This window comes from Meriones unguiculatus, chromosome 11 (genome assembly GCF_030254825.1).
Source record: "Meriones unguiculatus strain TT.TT164.6M chromosome 11, Bangor_MerUng_6.1, whole genome shotgun sequence".
NCBI lineage: Eukaryota > Metazoa > Chordata > Mammalia > Rodentia > Muridae > Meriones > Meriones unguiculatus.
The window spans coordinates 64,012,023-64,032,811 of record NC_083359.1 but is presented as its reverse complement, the minus strand read 5'-3'; the positions used below and the strand labels follow the sequence as shown (position 1 = coordinate 64,032,811).

At 37.2% G+C, this 20,789-nt stretch overlaps 1 long non-coding RNA gene across 1 annotated transcript; it reads left to right on the top strand.

Annotated features, from left to right (window-relative positions):
- Window positions 1-3,760: 3,760 nt before the first annotated feature.
- On the top strand, window positions 3,761-19,325 carry LOC132646439 (uncharacterized). The gene is made up of 3 exons (XR_009584734.1): window positions 3,761-3,826; window positions 5,842-5,903; window positions 19,273-19,325. It is a non-coding gene; the product is annotated as an uncharacterized LOC132646439 (long non-coding RNA).
- The last annotated feature ends 1,464 nt before the right edge of the window (window positions 19,326-20,789 follow it).

The following is a 20,789-nucleotide window of genomic DNA, read 5'->3' as shown; positions in this document are numbered from 1 at the left end:
GTGGAGCCCACACTTTAGTCTGGGACAGTGATCAGAGCACGCTGACGTGTGGCACTGGGTTGGCGACCGAGCACCTGGCAGAACCGGGATCTCTTTCTCAGTTTAGCTGGGTGAGTTAAAGCTGATTGAATCCCCCACCATGGGGTATCCTCTCACCTGGGAAACACAATCACATCTATTGTATTCTCACCTCCGTTCCCGATGGTTGCCTTCTATTTTCCAGGCAGATCTACCCTTACTCACATGATCTTACAATAATCTTGTATTTCACATATGAGAGAAAACATGAGATACACATTTTCATCCTTCAGTGGTAAAAGACACGCCTTTATGTCTTAATATTGCATTTTAAAATGGTTCACCCATTGGTGAGTGTAAAAGCTTTCTCCATACTGTGGGTATTGTTGCTAGTGCAGCAGAAAATACAGGGATTCGAGGGATAGCTCCTCAGTGCGGTTCTCGGGTCCATCGTTACTGTCCAGACTGGCTGCTGTAATTTATAGTCTCACAGTCCACCACAGTTCTGACAGCCCACATCCCCACCAGCGTTTGTTCTTTGCCGTGTGGCAGATGTCCTGATGGGGCTGAGATGGTTTCTCAGCCCGGGATTTCACTCTGTGTATCCCCAGTGGCTAACGTCTTTGTTGTATTTATTTTATTTATTCTTTAATTCAGAATCCCTGTGCTTTATATGTTTTAAATAAAAATAGTTTTGACTCATTTAAAATTATTTACCATTTGCACCAACCAAGGAACATGCGCAGATAGGACCTAGACCCCCTGCTCACATGTAGCCAATTGGCTGCTCAGTCTCCAGGTGGGTTCCCAAGAGTAAGGGGAGCAGCGGCTGCCTCTGTCATGAACTCGATTGCCTGCTTTTTGATCACTTGCCCCTGGCGATGAGTTCTTGCAAGGCCACAGAGGAAGAGGATCCAGGCAGTCCTGATAAGACCTGATAAGCTATGGGCAAATGGCAGAGGAGGAGAACTCCCACTTTCAGTGGACTAGGGAACAGGGAATAGAAAGGGTAGAAATGGGTGGAGTTGAGGAAGGGGCCTTCAATTGGGATATACAATGAATCAATTGTGAAAAAAAATTAAAATGAAATTTTAATAAAAAATAAAATTTGTTTTTGAGAAATTTCCACCTGTTTTAAAATAAAATATTACATCTTCCCTATTTCCAACCAGCACTCCCCACATAACCTCAATGTTTTTAATCAATAAATCCAGTTAGAACTGTCCATAAGAGTGTAGGCCATAAGAAGCCTGCAAGTGACCATATCCTTAAAAAAAAATTGATTCTCCCTTCACCAGTGTGTATCCACTGCACATAGTTCCTTGGGACGAGATTGGTCCTGGAGACCTTCTAACACATCTATTCCAGATTTCAGCTGGCTTGGTCTGGCACAGGTTTTGTGCGAGTAACTACAACTGTTATGAGATAACCATTGCATTATTTATGTCAAGTCCAGAAGACAGCATTTCCTAGAACACCCCTTCCCCCACTCACATCCTTTAGCTCTTAATTTTTTTTCTGAGATATTCCCTGGACTTGTGGTTGGGGCCTTAAAATAAATGTCTCCTTTAGGACTGAACAGTGAATATCTTATTCTTAGAACTTTGACCAGCTACTTATTTCTCCATTAACTGGTCCACTGCAGAAGAAGAAGCTTCTCTGACCAAGGCTGAAAGCTGTCCAGGTCTATGGATATAAACATACACATTTAGAAGGCAATTTGACAGTATGGCTGTTTTAGCATAATAACAATTTTAGACTCTACTTTAAGTCCTGTGACTTCTCTAGTCATGGGTTTCAAATTGGGATTACACTACCAAGCATAATAGTCCCTCCTGGGAAGCAGTTCTTAAATTCAGTCAGAAAGTGGTTACCCATAACAGTGGTGCCAGGACTTTTCCAGTAGGCATCTCTTACCTGGCGGGTGGTGATCATCACTTGCCTTTGTCTGAACTCAGAAGGCTTTTTTTGTATGCGTTTACTTCTGGGACTTCCATCTAATTCTCTTGAATCATGTGTCTTTTTTGTGGCAGTATTGTGCTTTTTTGTTACTGTGGTTCTCTATAATAAGTGTCAGGTACCACACCTAAAACAACATTGTTTTGCTTCAGATTTATTTGTCTGTTCATAGTGTTTTATACTTCCAAATTAGTTATAGGATTGCTTTTTCTAGTCTGTTAAAGAATGCCATTGTACAGTATAAATGATGTAATGACTTAGTGAGACTTAAAAAAATGTTCTGACAGATTTTACCTAAATAATTCAATATAATTGATTTAATTAAAAATACATTTTAGGTCCATTCATTTTATTCAGTTGTACTTTGGGTCAAATTTGACATATTTAAAAAGAAAGTAGAAATAAAAGCAGTTTCTCTGAATAATACCTTATTGGATTCTCATAGATATCTTTTTAATTAATTTATTTTTATTATTTATAATTTATTCGTTTTGTATCCCAACTGTAGTCCACTCCCTCATCCCCTCCCCAACCCTTCCTCCCTCCCTCTTCTCTTATCTTAATCTACTATGCTCTACAAGTCCTTCAAGAGAATTTCTTATGACAGTAATGAATGCTTGCACTCCCAGGATGTGTTCCTTGTCTGTGGGTCCCCAGGCTGAGAAGTGGTCTAGTTTGACTATGGCCAGGGCTTGTGCATTCTGTCACATATATTGTGCATTCAAGAGGACAGCTGCCCTATTGGGTCTGCAGAACACTTTTCCTTTTATTCATTTATCACCTCTAGATCTTGCGCTCTTTTCACCCCATCTTCCTCAAAGTGCCCTGAGCCCTGAGAAGAAGGAACACAATATATATGCTTCATTTAGGACTGAGAATTGAACAGGCTCTTATTTTCTGCTCCTGGCCAATTGTAGTTTTCTGCATTAATCACCATTTAATACAGATAGAGACTTCACTGATAAGGGTTGAGACATGATTTAATTAATAAGTATAACAACAAGTCACTAGACATTATTTTAATACTATGTCTATTTAGCAGAAAAATAGTAGCAGGTTACCTGCATAGCCAGGGGGTCTAGGCACAACAGTGATGCCAGGTATGAGTTCTATCCTGTGGAACGAGTGTTAAATCCAGTCAAAGTACGTGGGTATTACCTCTATGTCGTGCAACTATTGCTACAGTCCTCATATATTTTCAAGAAATCCAGTATTTTATTGTGTTGTAATGTGATATAACATATTATCTGGAAGGTTCACAGCTGGGTAAGAAGGACCATTACTTTTTTTCCACTTCTAGAACAAGCAAAGGTAACCAAGGGAGATGAAACTACAAAATATTTATTTGGAATAATCATAGTTTCCACAGCATCTTTTATATGTAATAAGCTTCTTTGAGATTAAAGAATTGTATTATTTATTTTAAATAAAATTATTCTTGAAAGGTCAAGGTTCAGATACATATATTGTCTTCTTTAAGATTATTTAATGTTTCCTTCTAGTCAGTGGAGGCATTCAGAACATACAAAAGACATATTTAAAGACCAACAGTTCAGAGGAAAACGTTTTATTTACTGGGTGTTTTTCAGTCTTTGGTTTTGGCAGAACACACGGAGCTGTTATTCCACTGAAAGCTGTCCCATTGCTGAGCCTGCTGAGGCCACATCTCGCCACAGATGTTTTACAATGCACACTTGTCCCTTCTAAGGAACTCCAGCTCTTTGCCAGCAAGGGAAGAATACTTCCGGGAAAGCATATTTGAACTTCTTAGTTTGTCTGAAGACGGCCAGAGACTGACAAAATGGAGTACCAGCTGCTTCTTAAATAGCATCAAAGCTGAGCTACATTGGTGAGGTTTTTTCTTGAATATTTGCCACACTTATGGCTATAGAATGTATTTACCTTTTAATACTCTATATCTAACATTTTGAAAGTAAAAGCTTAGCTAGCTTCATAAATACTGTATGTGAATGTATTAATATTTTACCTTAAATAACTGGTTGTTAAATTATCTAAAGTAAAACCAGCAATGACAGAACAATAACATACCAAAATAGTTCAGCAACAAAACAAAACAAAACAAAAAATCTTCAGACTTTTCTGGTGGGGGCTTTGGAAAAAGATACAGTAAAAAACTTGTATAAAGACAAGAACATGAATGCTTATTTTAGATGGGCAGGAGTGCTTTTAGAAGATCAAATAGTTACTGTTAGTTTAAAATACAAAGTAGTTCAATTTAATAACATATCATCACTTCATATAGACATGACATTTTATTTGCAGCCTAAATAACTTTATTTGACCATTAATATGTTGTAATTATTTGAAAGATATCATTCGAATCTATTATTTCATTATTCATTACCAACTGTGAGACAAGATGTTAGGAAATGTGTAGCATTGTTTTGTAATAGTGAGGCACACAGCTCCTTTTTCTAATCCTGCTGTATGCTGACCCTGAGGACTTGGTGGCTACTATCCTACTGAGTACCCTCATTCTTTCAACTGGCTATATCATTGAGGCCCATTTATTTAAGCTAAGGATAAGCATTTCTGCTATACCAGTCTAACTTGTTCCAGGTTCTGGTACCTCATACATTTTCCCTGACCTCACATAATCACCTCCCTGTCATCATCATCTATTCCAAATAGTTGTTCATGTTGAATTTTTTATGCTATGCCAAAAATAAGAGATTTCAGGTACTTATAAATAACTAATAGGTAGATCAGACAAAATTTTATTTCCTTCTGCGGTCTGAGAAGCCACTCTGCCATGACAGAGAGTAATCATACAAATAGAAAGCCTTGGATTTATTGTGAGATGTCAAACATTTTTGATAACTTTCATAGTATCTTGATTGTTTTACTATTTTCAGGATTTATTAAAAGATCTTGACAGATGATTCGCAATTGTGGTAGCTAAAGTGCATTTGTGTTAAGCACTTGCCATAAATGAGACAAAATTAATAATTAAGATAGTGTTCTATAAACTGTTTTAAATTTGTAAAAATCTTCTACTTAAAAAAAAATACGGGCACTCCAACCAAGGACCATTTATGGAGATAACCTAGAACCCCTGCTCATATGTAGCCCATGGCAGCTCAGTCTCCAAGTAGGTTCCTTAGTAAGGGGAACAGGGACTGCCTCTGACATGAACTCAGCAGCTGCCTCTTTGATCACCTCCTCCTGAGTGGGGAGCAACCTTGCCAGGGCACAGAGGAAGACAATGCAGCCAGTATGGATGAGACCTGATAGGCTAGGGCCAGAGAGAAGCAGAGGAGGACCTCCCCTATTAGTGGACTTGTAGCGAGGCATGGGAGGAGAAGAGGGAGGGAGGGTGTAATTGGGAAGGAATGAGGGAGGGGGCTACAGCTTGGATATAAAGTGAATAAACTGTAATTAATATAAAAAATAAAAATTAAAAAAAGTGGCATCCCAGTTATTCACTGATGGGAGCATTCATTAGAAACAATATTTGTAGGGACTTTCTATTTTTGCTTGAAAAAGGAACTCAGAAGTACGCAAGAAACACTGTAAAACAGTCTTTCCACAAATATCTTAATTGTATTATATGTGGCCCCTGAGAATCTGAGAACAGTGGATATGACTTGTAAAATCCATAGAAGTGGCAGACTGAAGCCATCTTGGTCTTCTTTTTAGAAAAACAAAACAAAACAAAACAAAACTTTTTATATTTGCTATCACACAGAGAAAGTTCATCTTCCTTAAGTCATTGAAATTCTATTATTTTTCTATCTCCTTATTTGACCTTGTATCTTTGTTACTACTTGATTAGGAAAAGAAAATTGCTCTTGACTCATTCTCAGCAATTATATAAGTGGGGAAAAATTTGTATTTCTTCAGTTAACAGGAGGAAGAATATAAATCAGAAATTATCTGCTTGTCTTAGTCAAGCTGCTTTTAAGGTAAGTCCAGTTTTCCTCAGAGAATCCTTCTCATTCAATAGTCTGCTTCTATCAGCAGCACAGTTCTTGTCACAAAGGAAGTTCATTAGGAAAACATGAAACAAACAAACACCTCGCCTTACAGTGACTGATTGACTAAATTGCTGCCTCTGAAACATGGCTTCCTGAGTCCCTGAGAATGTTTGGTGGTTTGGTGTTCTTGCTTCAGTTCTAGAACGTGTTGTGGTGGTTTTGGCCAGAATAGGGAATCTACAGGGTCTCGTGTTAAGCAGCACTTCTCTTTACTTCCTTGATGTCACAGAACTAGTTCAGGGAGTGGTGAAAATATAAGTGGACTAGCTGATCATATAGGGAAATTAGAAAATGTGATTCTGACAGTTCAGTTTCATCTGTCTTGAGCTATGTAACAATTAGAGGTGGTTCTACTCATCCCCAAACAGGACTAAAATAATATGTTACATGTTGATTATAATGTGAAAGTAGTTAACATTTATTAAAGGGCACAGAACATACAGTGTTCAAGTAATTTATGCATCTATGAATGCTGTGTGGGAAATTGCACACTGATTGGATGACATTTTTCTTAGGTAGGTGATAGTAGAAAGGAAATGGTATATAATCATTTTCAAAGTCTGCTGAACACAATTTGCTTGTTTCCCAATGCATTTCCATAGTCATTTCCATGAATTTCTTTAGTTAAATCAGAGGGAGAATAATAATTTCAGAATTCCTTTCTGTTATGGAATGCTCTTTGATTGTAGGCATGTATCATGAATAACCAAGAATAGGGACTTTGAGATGCTGTTGATTCAAGCAAACTTCAAAGATTTTAACATATGGTTGTTGTTGATTGGATTTATCTAGCATAACAAGAAACTAAGACAAGATTTTATTTGGAGGAAAAAGAGACTAGATAGGCAGCAAAATATCACTTTGTGGAAAACTGTTAGCTAGGATTCTACAGTATGAACTAACAGGAGAAATGCAAATAACAACAGTGTAATTAAACTGTCAAGTGTGATAACACAATTCATATGACAATGCATCTATCCCAGTATTCTCTCCTTTTTGCTGCCTCTAGTTTTTAAGACAAGATCAAAACAGTAACTTCTGAGAATATTTATAACCTGTCAAGAAAATAGACTGGAAACTGACTATTTATCCCTGAAGGAAAATGTTGGTTTCAAAGCAGCACTGATGTAAATTTCTATCTCTCCTATTTTGCAGAATAGGTTGTTATGCTGATAAGTTTAACTCTGTTAGAAATAATTATCAAAGGCCACTGGCATTAAATCACTACTCTATTTTTATAATAGAATTATTAATGTGAAATTGTGCTTAGTATTACTGTTGCTTTTTATGTGGAAAAGAATATGATAGTAACAAAAGATTCTTCAGAGGAAGTTTGTTATGGTTTTAAGGCAGATTCTAGGCCAGGAAGATTGCTATTTTGATATGCTGTACACAGATTGGACTGGGTCTAAATATTCATTGTCATACAGTCAGACACACACAACCATTCCTTTTTGTAATTTTCCTTTGCTTTTATATACATAGTAAGTCTTTTGCAACAAAAAGCAACACAATTTTTCTACAGAAAGAAAAACAAACAAATTACACCATAAGTAACTATAAACATAATATATTAAGGAATATGTTCTTTGAAAACCAAAAAGAGAAACTTACTCCCCATGAGTGAGACTTCTACACCGTCAAAAGGACAAGGTGTGAAGACAGAAGCAATGTAAGTAACAGTTGATGTAGGAAAGAAATGTATGTATCTATTTCTGTTACTTATTTAAAAGTATAATTTGTGTTGTATTGAGAGAAATTCTCATTTGTGCGAGACATAAGCAAGCTGTAAGAAATTTTGTCTGTTAAGGGATTGATACAAAAACCTGTATTGCAATCAGTTTTGTAAGTCTTGTGACTTACTTTGTTTTGGATCACTAATATAAATTCCTGGTAGCAGTTATTTTGATAAGTTTTGTGACTACTGAATAAGAAAGGTTTAAACACAAGGTAAGAGCAAGAAGTGGCACATGTCTTTAATCCCAGCACTCAGGAAGGGTGCGGCACCGAGGCAGGCTGATGACTTTGCTGTGAATTCAAGGCCAGCGTGATCAACAAAGTGAGTCCAGGACAGCCAAGGCTACACAGAGAAACCCTGTCTTGAAAAACCAAAAATAATAAATAAATAAATGAATAAATTACTAGATAAATAAATAACTGGTATGAAACTGTGCATATGAAGTATATACACTTTTCTCAGTATATTTAGAGATTCAAAACATCCCTAGGGTAGCATCATGACAGGTGTCACCTAGTTGGACATGTGCCGCACGGTTGTGTTATGTCTGAGGCAGGCACTCGCACAGATCACACTTGTTCTCTAGTTCCATTCAGATGATAATACTTTATATTTTTCCAATGAAATAATTTATAGCTTTTTATTTTACCATTTTTCTAAAGGCACATGAGTGTATGATTTTACATTGTAGACTAATCTGGCTTTTAATTTGTGATCTGCCAGCCTTAGCCTCCGTAGGCTTCCTAGCCACCATTTGTGTTTATGTGTTTATAACAAATGCTCCAGAGAAGAAAAATTTTAAGAAGAGGAAAAGAAGGAAGGGGAGGGAAGGAAGATAATGGAGATGTTGATGCTGTTTTCCCACTATGCTTAAGGAATATTAAGGTCTAGCTCCAAAACTTGGGGTCTCTTTTTCTCACCTAAATCCAGTAGCTACCAACAGTCCTTATTTTTCTTTATACCCACTTCTGATGAGTTTCCTTGCATTTCTTCATAATCCTTCTGAAGAAACCATTGTCCAAACATAGTGGCTTAACATAGCACATCCATTTAATAATCATGCCACAAAGGTTCATTTCTTGTGTTACTAGGGTGATACGTTTTATTTTTCTCAGGAAAGTAGTCACTGTTAGTTACTTCACTTTAAGTCAGGCACTCTCATGGGCTGGTTCTTTGATCACCTCCATCTGAGGGGGGAGCAGCCTTACCAGTCCACAGAGAAAGACAAAGAAGCCAGTCCTGATGAGACCTGAAAAACTAGGATCAGATGGAAGGGCAGGAGGACCTCCTCTATCATTGGTCTTGGGAAAGGGCATAGGAGAAGAGGGAGGGAGGGTGGAATTGGGAGGAGAAGGGAGAGGGGGCTACAGCTGGGATACAAAAATTTAAAAAATCAGGCACTGAAGTTTGGTTCAATATACAGAAGATTAGAACCTTTTTGGTATTACTTCCCTCCATAGTTTTACCTGATAATTTTGTGTTGACTTTATTCCAATTAGCACAATGCCTCTAGTGTCTGAGAACTGAAAATCAGAGCTTAAATTGATGCCTTAGTCAGTCGTGGAACTTCCTGTTGTTCTAAGTCACGCACACAATGGCCACATCCATACACAACTTTCTTGTGCTAAGTCACAAGAAGAACTGACATCTAATAAATGAGGTGCTTTCCACCTAACATGGACTAAAGTACACACACAAACACACACACACACACACACACACACACACACACACACACGTATGAATGATTAGTGTCTTTTCTTTGGAGTCTTTCAAACTATGCTAGAACCTTATTACTTAACCACAAGATATTTTGAATATGAGTAGGAAACTTATACTCCTGTAGTAAGAGGAAGTAGTGCATTAGTATAATTTATGGGTGCGTATTCTAAAAACTTTCTTGAAAGTGAAATTTTAAGAACTCACAAAGGTATTACTTTTCTCTTTGAGATGGTATAAAACCCGGTGATACCTAGATGATAACCCTCTAGCACCTAGCATTATATGTAGAGGCTTTATGAACTACACATATGTAATGCTATCCCATGCCATACTCTTAACAATTTTATTGTGAACCCAAAACTAGTAATACTACTGAAATGAAATCTGTAAGAATTAGCCCTATGTTTGAGAGCTTAGAGTCATATGTTTGACATTTTAGTGAGGAAATGCTTGCTGGGCCAACAGAAAGTCAATCCAGTGTCTTTGCTTTCTGCTTATTTTGTTTGTCATTTTAGTGAGTCTGGATCAATGGGATCACCATGTTCATCTATTTGAAATCTGAGACATTGACCTGAAAACAGATAATTCCATTATCCTCATGGGCATAATTTTCCTATCTGTATCTTTGGTGTTTACAGGATATTGACATCTCTATTGGAGGGTTATAATGTTCTGTCTTTGACCCAGTGGGGCCTGTCAATTTCTCTACCTATGATCAAATGGACTGTGTGAGAATGGTAGTGACGTCAGTATTGTGGGACAGTGTGAAAGAAAGGGTTACAAAGCCAACCCAGGCAGTATGCATAACTATAAGAAATACAACAGTAGATAAGTTCAGATGATGCACCTCGTTTGTGGTTCTCACACAATTTTCAAAACAGCAGGGCTTTGTTTTCATATCTTCAGTTCTTACAATCCGTGGACTCTTCATCAACATGGAAAATACAACCTGTTTGCTCTTTCTGAAAATGTGAAAAATCTTTTGAATTTGAGTTTGCTTGTAGTTGGTGCAAAAGAAAGGAAGAAAAATGAGGAATTTAGCCAAGCAATGTGGAGAATTTCATTTAAAGTGTATTTGAAGAACCGATCAATTGCCTTATGTGACTGTAGAGTGATAATTAGTGTTTTATAAAAATTATTGAAGGTTGGAGAAATTAGAGCAGTTATTTTATATTAGATATTATATTATATTAGGTATTATATTAGATATGTCAAACATTCCTTTAAAGGTCCTTTCATTAAAAAGAAAGTTTTAGCTACTGCTCAAAGCTGATGTGTTAAATTCTTGGTCATTAGCTCATAGCACTATCAACAACCTTCAGCAGGTAGAGCCTCATGGGGGACACTTAGGTCACAGGGAGCCTATCTCAAAGGAGGTATTGCTGAGAGCCAAGCCTTTCTTCTTTGTTGCTGCTATCTGACGATTGTGAGCTGATAAGGCTCCTCTATAGATTTTCCTAACATGTGAACTCTAGGTTATCACAGGCTCAAAACCAGTGGCCTAAATAACTAGAAACTGAAATCATGAGAGACAAAAGGTTTTTTTTTTTTTTAATTTCCAAATGTTGATTATTGACCTACTTGCCATAAAATGTCAATAAGATTTGGAATTGCAATTGCAATACTACTTTGATAGTGACATTTAAAAAATCAAAACAAAACAGTTTCCTAGGAAATCAGTCTACATCAAGAAGGTACCATTTCACACCGCCACCCCACATACCTTTCTGAATTATTTTTAGTTTGATATGAATTATATGATTTATATAGTTTCATATGATTTATTTGGCATCCTGTAAGTTTCAATCTGTGCTCACCCTATACTCAAAATGATGAACGTAGATTTTCTGTCTTTTGCATTTCTCAGCATGAAGTCTATACTCATTAGTTTTCTTTATGCTATAGGAAAATTTATGTTAGAGATAGATTTGTCCACTGAATAAACAAAAAACTCATTTCATTCATATCACTGTCTGGGAGACTGGAATATACTTTCCTTGCACATGATTAGTGACAAAGACAAGGTAGAGGTAAAGCTGAGTCTTTCTCCATTTACCGTATCAATCTTCCTGAATGCAAAGTGAACAGAAAAACGTATAAGCTGAGCATGCTAAATTTTACCATGGACAGCAAGAACCAAAAGGAAGTCTTTAGAACCTCATCATCTTTGGGAATTTACATGAAGAAGCTTTACAAGGTGCCCTTTGTCTGCCATGTCAATTTTCTTCTCACATTGCTGCAGATACTCAAGTCTGTGTCTTTAAAGTTATGTTAGTGTTTTATGAGCTGGAATTCATATTGCTTCTTTGGGTACTCTCAGTCATGTGTCCCTGTTGTAAAGTTTTCTGGACAGATTAAAACAAATGTATACCACAGGGCATTGATGACAAAACAAGGAAACACTTTTTTTCCAACTCTCAGTCAGCTTCAGGGTCTGCTTTTTCCATTGATTATTTCATGCTTTGAAGATGTAACTGTGACTTATTTCTTTCTGAACTTCTGAAGACTTACATCTTGAGAAACCCAAGATTTTTATTTCACTATCTGAGACCTGAGTCTTAGCCTGTATGAAAATGTTTTTTAATTCAGATGAGATAACTACAGAACATGCTTATACTGAAATATGCCTGTTGATAAATATTCTCCTTCTTCACTCAGCACTTTGGTAGTGAGGACCTGTTCCAATTATCAACCCACAGCATAATTTTCTCCTCTAAGTGACAATTCCTAGGTAATGTATCAGATGGAATATCCAAGCTTCAAAAATAATACATTTTTATGTACCTAGCAAATACCAATGAAAAGCCTTAAGAACTGGACAGTAATTTTCCATAAAAAGCTATAAATTCTTATTGTTAGATAAGATGTGAAAAAAAAGGAAAATATATGAAAGCTGTGGTATAAGAAGTACCCAGTAGAGCTCAGTGGTTAAGAACACTGCCTGCTCTTCCAAAGGACCGAAGTTCAATTCCCATACCGAAGCTCACAACTGTCTGTAATTCCAAAGGATCTGACACCTTCACACTAATGCACATAAAACAAAGTTAAATAAATAAAAATATTTAAAAAAATAAGTACCCAGTAAATTTGTCTCATTTCTGTATGTGAATCTTCTATATTATTTACAGAAGGCTTAATCCTGCCTTAAACCTAAGGATAATAGGCTGACATCACAGATCTGCTACCAAATGATACTGTGGGCTTTCTCATCTTAGAATTGCTATTTCTTTCTTGTTTAAAAATAATTATTGCCAGGCTGGGCCATGGCACACCTTTAATCCCAGCACCATGAGTTTGAGGCCACGTTGGTCTATTTACAGTGAAAAATTTTCTAGTCTCATATTTTAAGCATATTTATTCTCTGTGACAGTTTTATGGGACTAGCTATGGGTCATTTTGCTTTTGATCACATAAAAACTCCTTTCAGAAAATTTGAACACAGGGGTCTTTCCAGAGACTCATACTCCAACTAAGTACCGTGCATGGAGCTAACCTAGAACCCCTGCACAGATGTAGACCATGGCGGTTCAGTGGGTTCCATAGTAATAAGAAGAGGGACTGCCTCTGACATAAACTGATTGGCCTGCTTTTTGATCACCTCCCCCTGAGGGAGGAGTAGACTTACCAGGCCACAGAAGATGACAATGCAGCCACTCCTGATGAGATCAGATAGACTAAGATCAGAAGGAAGGAGAGGAAGGCCTCCCCTATCAGTGGACTTGGGGAGGGAAATGGGTGAAGAAGGGGAAGGGAGGGTGGGATTAGGAGAGAGGGGTTTATGGGGGGATACAAAGTGAATAAAGTATAATTAATAAAAGTTAAAAAAACTCCTTTCTTTAAAAGAAGACTATTTTGATCCCCACTCTTGTTTTCTTCAGTGTTCCCTCTCTTCTCCTGTTTCCTCTCTTCAGATACTTCTTCTGACTATTCTAGCTCTCCTCCTGAATGAGATTTGAGTATCCTCTTTTGGACCCTCCTTGTAACTTAGCTTCTTTGGATTAGTGAATAGTAGTTTGGTTATCCTTCAGTATATGTCAATAAAATGGGGAAAACAGAGGTGGGAGGACAAAGGTCTTGCAGAGAGAGGAGAAACCATGGACAGGGCTTAGATAAGCTGAAGACGTGCAACAGGGTGGGCTCCTGGGAAGATATGGGGGTGACTTTAGCTGAGACCCCTGGTGGTGGGGTCCTGAAGACTTGACAGGCCACTCTCTAACCAAACAGGATTCTTGGTAGTGGGAGGGAATACCAACCCACCTACAAAAACTTACACCCAGAAGTATGAAATTTCAGGATGCCTATAAAATGTGCAGGGATAAAGATAGAGTAGGGATTGAGAAAATGTGCAAACAATGCTTAGTCCAACCTGAGACCCATCCCTTGGCAGAGAATCCACCCCTGATGCTATCTATGACACTCTACTGGGTTTGCAGAAGGGGGCTCAGCATGTTTGTCCCCTGAGAGGCTCTTCCCAGCAAGGATGGAAACAGAATCTGAGACTCATAGCCAAAAGTAGGGTGGAGCATAGGGAGCCTTATAGAAAAGTGGGGGAAGAACCTAGAGGAGTGAAGAACTCCACAAGAACACCAACAGTTCCAACTAACATGGACCCGGATGGACTTTCAGAGACTGAAGAACCAACCAAGAACCATGCATGGACTAGACCTAGGTTCTCTACATTTACACACCCAATGAGTAGCTTAGCCTCTATCTGGGTCCCCTAGAAAGGGGACTGACAGCTGTCTCTGACATGGTTTTCTGTTGCATGCTTTTCAATCACTTCCCCCAGCAGGGCTGCCTTGCCAGGATGCTGTGAAAGAGGAAATACACAGTCCTTATATGACTGCATGTGTTAGGGTGTGTAGAGGGGGCCCCCTCTTCTGAGGGTCAAGGGAGGAGAGATGGGACTGAGAGGAATAGAGGAGAGACTGGGAGGAGAGAAAGGAGGGGACTAAGATTAAGGTGCATAGAGAATAAACAGTGAAAGACCTAATATTTTATTATTTTATGTGTGTGGGTGCTTAGACTGCATTTGGGTCTGTGCACCAGAGGCAGTGCTTTGCCCACAGAAGTCAGAAGAGAGCATTGGATCACATGGAGCTTGTGTTACAGTGGGTTGTAACCCCCTGTGTTGGTGATGAGAATCAAATCTTGGTTTTCTGGAAGAAAAACCAGTGCTCTGAAACACAAAGCCCTCTCTCCAGCACTGTATAATAACTCTTCATATGGATTTGCTATACGTATGAAAAACTGGTGATATTAAAGTACTCTGTTGTTGATGGTTATTGTGAGGAGTAGCAAAATATTTGACAGTGATGCATTTGGGACACATATTTAGTGTGTTATGTAGATTTTAGCCCTTACTGGAATTTTCCTTATATTATCTGCTTTTAATATATGTATATATATATTTTTTTTTCTTGTCTGACCTTCTTACAACCTTCTTACAGACATGATCAAGGTCATCCAAATTTAAGAGTGGAAATAACCATATGGTTCTTTGATTCTAAAGAATCTGAGCAGTTGTCCAAGAATAGATTGAGTAAAGGAAGAGCCATAGACACACTCCTTGATTGACAAAGTTACAGATTTAGTGACAAAAACTAGGGCAGAACTTCAATTGTATAGAATTTCGGTCGAAGACTTTTTTCTATCACTACCTATATCTTCATATAAGCAATTTCTACTTAATTCTATGACCAAAATAACATTTTTATAAGTACAAACAAATTTTGATTGAAAATACTTGTCAAAGATTTTAATTATCATTTTAAAATCCAAACTAAAATATTTTGAAGTAAATCTTCTTTTATAGTTTTTATCTTTTTCTACTAAGTCTTCCCCATGAAGTAAAAATAATTGTTTTCCAGGTGAAGGGAAATATAAGCCTCCTGTCAAGCACAGGCTTAACAAAGTTATATTTACAAGTTCCCCACAATATTTTCCCTTCAGATAGTAAAATAGGCTTAAAAACTAGAGGTAATTTTTCATAAAAAAGTATATGTAAAGTGGTTTATTAATCTTAGAGAGGGTGTGCATTTATGTTGGAAAGGCATGGAATTTGTCTTTATGCCACATAAAACCCTTGTGGATCATATTTAGGATATCAGAGGTATGTTTTTGGGAGGATTTGGATCCCAGACTCCTTTTTACTCACTTCTGCACATCACAGATCCTGGATGTGATTTAAGTTCCTTCCACTACAATGTAATTTGTTCCCTCCCACAAGCACCATAACAGTGTGTTCAACTAACCATGAGCTGTGTGCTTTGATCTTCATTAGCTGACCAACTCAGGGGATCTGCTCTTGCCATAGACAGCTGAGCAATATACCCTGTAATGGTTTCCCTTCATAGATGTAATAGTAGTCAGTAATGCAAAGACCTTATACTTACTATGCACATATTTAAAGAGGCTCTTTCCCCTGTCACTCATGTCATTGGCCTGTACACAAAGAGTTGCACTGTCAAAGAAACCAAGCACCTAGTCAACTGAAAACTTGATGCCTATAGTACTATCACCTGAGTCTACCAGCACTCTCATTACAGTGAACTTGGATTTAGGAGACAGCTAGCATTGCAGGAAAAACAAACAAACAAACAAACAAAACCCTATAGGTTTTATTTAAGCAGAGTGGAAACTGGAGAGGTTACTCCATATTTTTGGCACCTAAATATGTATAGTTTACTTAACAGACTTTGAATTATTTTCTGAACACTAATGGAGTATGTGACACAGAGTTTGGGGGAAGACAGGCTGCATGGTTTGTTAATAAAATTAATATGTAGAACGAGGCAGGGAAGTTTCAATTTTGCTCCATACATGTAAAATACAAATGAGATACTTATTGGACCTTAGTTCTGCTTTTAGGGCAGGTAAATATAAATTAATTCACTAGGCTCTGTATAAGGTGAAATAAGGAAAGAAATAATTTTGAAATATTATAGGAGTTTAATAATTTCTAATTATCATAGTAAAAGTAAAAAGTAAAAAGTTCATCCACAGTTGGTGAAAATTTGAGGCAGGAGAATTCAGGTGAGTGTGTTGCGAGCCAAGACTGCACAGTAAGAGTTCCAGGCCAGTCTGGGCAGGAGAGCAAGACCTGGCATCCAAACAGAACAGAACAGAGATGTTTGCTGTGTCTTCTGTCTGCTATCTATACCGGTATTCATAATAGCCAATACTCAGCTTCCAAATTCTAAATATTCTAGATCTTCAGCAGGAGCTGTCGGGAGAATTGCATTTGCTAAGAAAACTGACAGATGCCTAACAGCAATAGTTCATGTATGATGACATTTTTGGAAAATGACAATAGCAGAAGAAATAATCAATCCTGTAGGAATTCAGAAAGTTTTGAAGATTGTGTTTAGCAAACAGGTTGACAGTTCAAAGTTTTACCCTCTGAACTAATGTCAGCTTTGAATGTGAAGAGTCATCACTCCTGTTTCTCTTCGATTTTGAGACTTAGTGACACATAGTCCCGGTACATAATCACATTCTATTCCTCCCCATTCTGTCACAATGAAGGCACATAAGATTTTACTAAACAATCCCCTTCCTCTCTTGATTAAGTTGTTTTGAGATTAGATTTTACATATTTTTTAGTGAAGAAAGCATTTTGAGTTTGAAGTGTTTTTTTTTTTTTGTTTTGTTTTATTTTTCTTAAATATTGCCAATGTGAACTGACTAGTATTTTTCTTACATATTGAAAAACAGAATAGCAATGGATCTTCTACTTTGGAGGTGATATTTGTGATACATGAGCCCATTTAGTCACATATATGTACTTAAAATTCATAACCATGACAAGTGACAGCAATTAGGAAAAACAGTTTACCTAAATCAGTGATTGTAGTAGAAAACAACAAAAAGTACTTATCTGAGCAGGAAATTAAAAAACCTGTACTTGTCCTTAGTGTGATCAATTGTGGAGTCATTCTAATCAGAGGAAATATTTGAACCATTTGGTCCTAACTCTCTTTTGATGGAAATTCATTTAGATTTGCTCCTTAGAATATAACATTAATCACCTTACCTCAGGTCCTCTTTCTTGTTTATCTTCTTTAGGTGGATAGATTTCATTATGTTTATCATATCTTATAGGTCTATATAAGTGAGTATATACCATGTGTGTCTTTCTCCTTCTGGGATACTTCACTCGGAATGATCATTTCTAGATCCCACAATTTTCCTGTAAATTTTATGATTTCCTCGTTTTTGATTGCTGAGTAGTATTCCATTGTGTAAATGTACCACAATTTCTGTGTCCATTCCTCCATTGATGGACATCTGGGTTGTTTCCAGGTTCTGGCTATTACAAATAAAGGTGCTACAAACATGGTTGAGCAAATGTCCTTGTTGTGTACTTGAGCAAATTTTGGGCATATGACTAGGAGTGGTATAGCTGGGTCTTGAGGAAGCGCTATTCCTAATTGTCTGAGAATGAGCCAGATTGATTTCCAAAGTGGTTGTACCAGTTTACATTCCCACCAGCAATGTAGGAGGGTTCCCCCTTCTCCACAACCTCTCCAGCATTGGACATAGGAGAAAACAAGTAACAGGACAGGAGCATACCACAGAGGGCCCCTGAGAGACTCTACCTAGCAGTGTATCAAAGCAGATACGAAGACTCATAACCAAACCTTCAGCACAGTGCAGGGAATCATATGAAGAAAGGGAGTTAATATGACTTGCAAAGGATAGGAGCTCCACAAGGACCAAATATATCTGGGCACAGGGGTCTTTTCTGAGACTGACACTCCACCAAGGACCATATATGGATATAACCTAGAACTTCTGCTTGGATGTAGCCCGTGGTAGCTCAGTAACCAATTGGTTTCCCATAGTAAGGGGAACAGGGACTATTTCTGACAGGAACTCAATGGCAGGCTCTTTGACCTCCCCACCCCCCAAGGGAGGAGCAGTCCTGATAGGCCACAAAGGAGGACTTTGCAGCCAGTTCTGAAGATACCTGATAAGACAGGGTCAGATGACAGGGGAGGAGCTCCTCCCCAATCAGTGGACTTGGAAAGGGGAAGGGAAGAGATAAGGGAGGGAGGGTGGGATTGGGAGGGAATGAGGGAGTGGGATACATCTGGGATACCGAGTTAATAAAATGTAACTAATAATAAAAATAAAAAAGAATATATCATTAAAAATGGGAAAGAACACATTGGATGACTGTGTTTACGTACTAACACTGTATCATAAGGGTTCAGATACTCCACTTATTTCGGATAATCTTTTCACTAAGTATTGTTTCCCCAGTGGCCAAGACTTGAGCGCTTGAGATACTGAGAAATTTTATTTCCTGAAAAAAAAAAATTTAACCGAAGTGAGATTCTGAATTGAGAATTAGTATCAGAAAAAAAAAAAAAAAACACACACACACACACACAACTTAAAATGTGAGTCTTTTTGTTTCTGCTCTCAGCCTGACTCTCCAGTTGACAAATTTGTTTTTTTGAATGTTTCTCCTCTCAGCCTGGCTCTCCAGTTGATAAATGAAATCAAGAGACCAGAGACTATTAGAGAGTAATGTTTTTCAAGCACCACTCTATGATTGTTTCATGGATTAAAATCTATGTGAAATGCATTAATTGTTCACAAACATACAAACACATATATACATGTGAGGAGGGTGATTTTCACTGTAATTGGGTTATACCTCATAGAAACATTAAAACTAGGGAGAAAGCACCAACAACTATTCAATAAAAAGAAACTGAGTGATAAGAGAAACATCCAGTCAATGTCACCAGCACAGAAGAGTATATTAAATGTCTAGATGAACAAAGGGATGGAAATAATGACTGATGCCTGTTTTTCTACTTGCAGTAATCACAGAATGAGGTTTATATCTGGGAAGAAAAAAATGGAAAGAAAGGAGCAATGTCAGAGTGAATAAATGTGTAAGACCCTGGATTTTGCTTACTGTCTGGAGCTAAATGAGAGAAGTCTTGGATGCATCCATGGCAACCCTAACCCAAGGAAAACAAGGTTAGCAATATAATTTTCCTGGAAGTTTATCCCTTGAGTTTGAGAATGGCAGTGTACTAGACAAATTTTCTCTGGATATAAAACACAAGGAAGATGACAGAAGCCATTGGACAAATCAAGTTTGTGTGCTTAGTGTAAGTATAGAAAAAAGATTAGAGTGATAGCTGAGTAGAAGATTGGTGAAACATCTGTGGAAATGATTGGTATTATCCAAAACCAGTACCAAATAATCCTGTTGGTACAGATACTGAGACTCAGATTTTGGTACCTGCTTCAGAATTAAGTTGCAGAGCTCTATTCTTCCTTGCTGTGTTTATAATTTTTTTTTGTGCATGAATATATATGAAACTAAGTCTTACAACATTTGTAATAAAGTGAATGAAAAGATAATATTTCTACTTTATGAAAACCACTATTACTAAAATTAGAAAGAGAATGCACAATAAAGTAAAAATATGTAGGTGAGCTATGTATTACCTCAAAATTCTGGCTGTGGAGATGATTAGAGACCATGGGATCCGCAGAACCATGTAAAAGCCAGGTGTACTGGTGCAGAGCTGTAATCCCATTGGTGCAATGGGGGATGGGAGGCAGAGACAAGTCTTGGGATTTCTGAGGCTACCTGGTCTAGTGTATATGGCTCTAGTCAACAGGAGACCTTATATCAAACACTTAAGGCAATGACTGACAATGGAGATTGTCCTGGCTTCCACATTCATTCTATATAGTGCAGGCCAACACTCACCACTCACACATGAACATGGATATGCTCATGAAAACACAGAAATACATTCATCATAGAGAAGATTACATTTATTGGGAACAATGAGGATTTGAAAATATTGTATGGTAATGAATTATATATATATATATATATATATATATATAAAGCAGTAAAGATTAGTAAAGATTTACATAGTTGTCTCTAATACATAACTACACATTATGTATATATATTAAAATTTAAAGTATCCTATGATACATTTAAGTTTTGCTTGATATATCTTAACCACATTCTTTTCAGACATTTATTTTCTTGTATATACTCAACTGAAATGTTATATATATGGATACACTTCAGTTATCTTAGTAATATTTTAAGTTTTGCATCAGAATTTGAATGCTATGGTAATGTTTTAACCAAATACATTTCATGCATTATTTTTTATTAATTCTTTTGAAATTCAAAGCACCTGCATTTTACCATTATTAAGTTTATAAAGCTTTAACACACTCTCATTTTTTAATCATTTAATCACTTGAGATGCATCTTTAATTTCTCACATTTATCTATTAATATTTAGCTTTTCTAGTATTGCATATAGTTCAGAAATTTAGAGTTAAATTACGTCTCT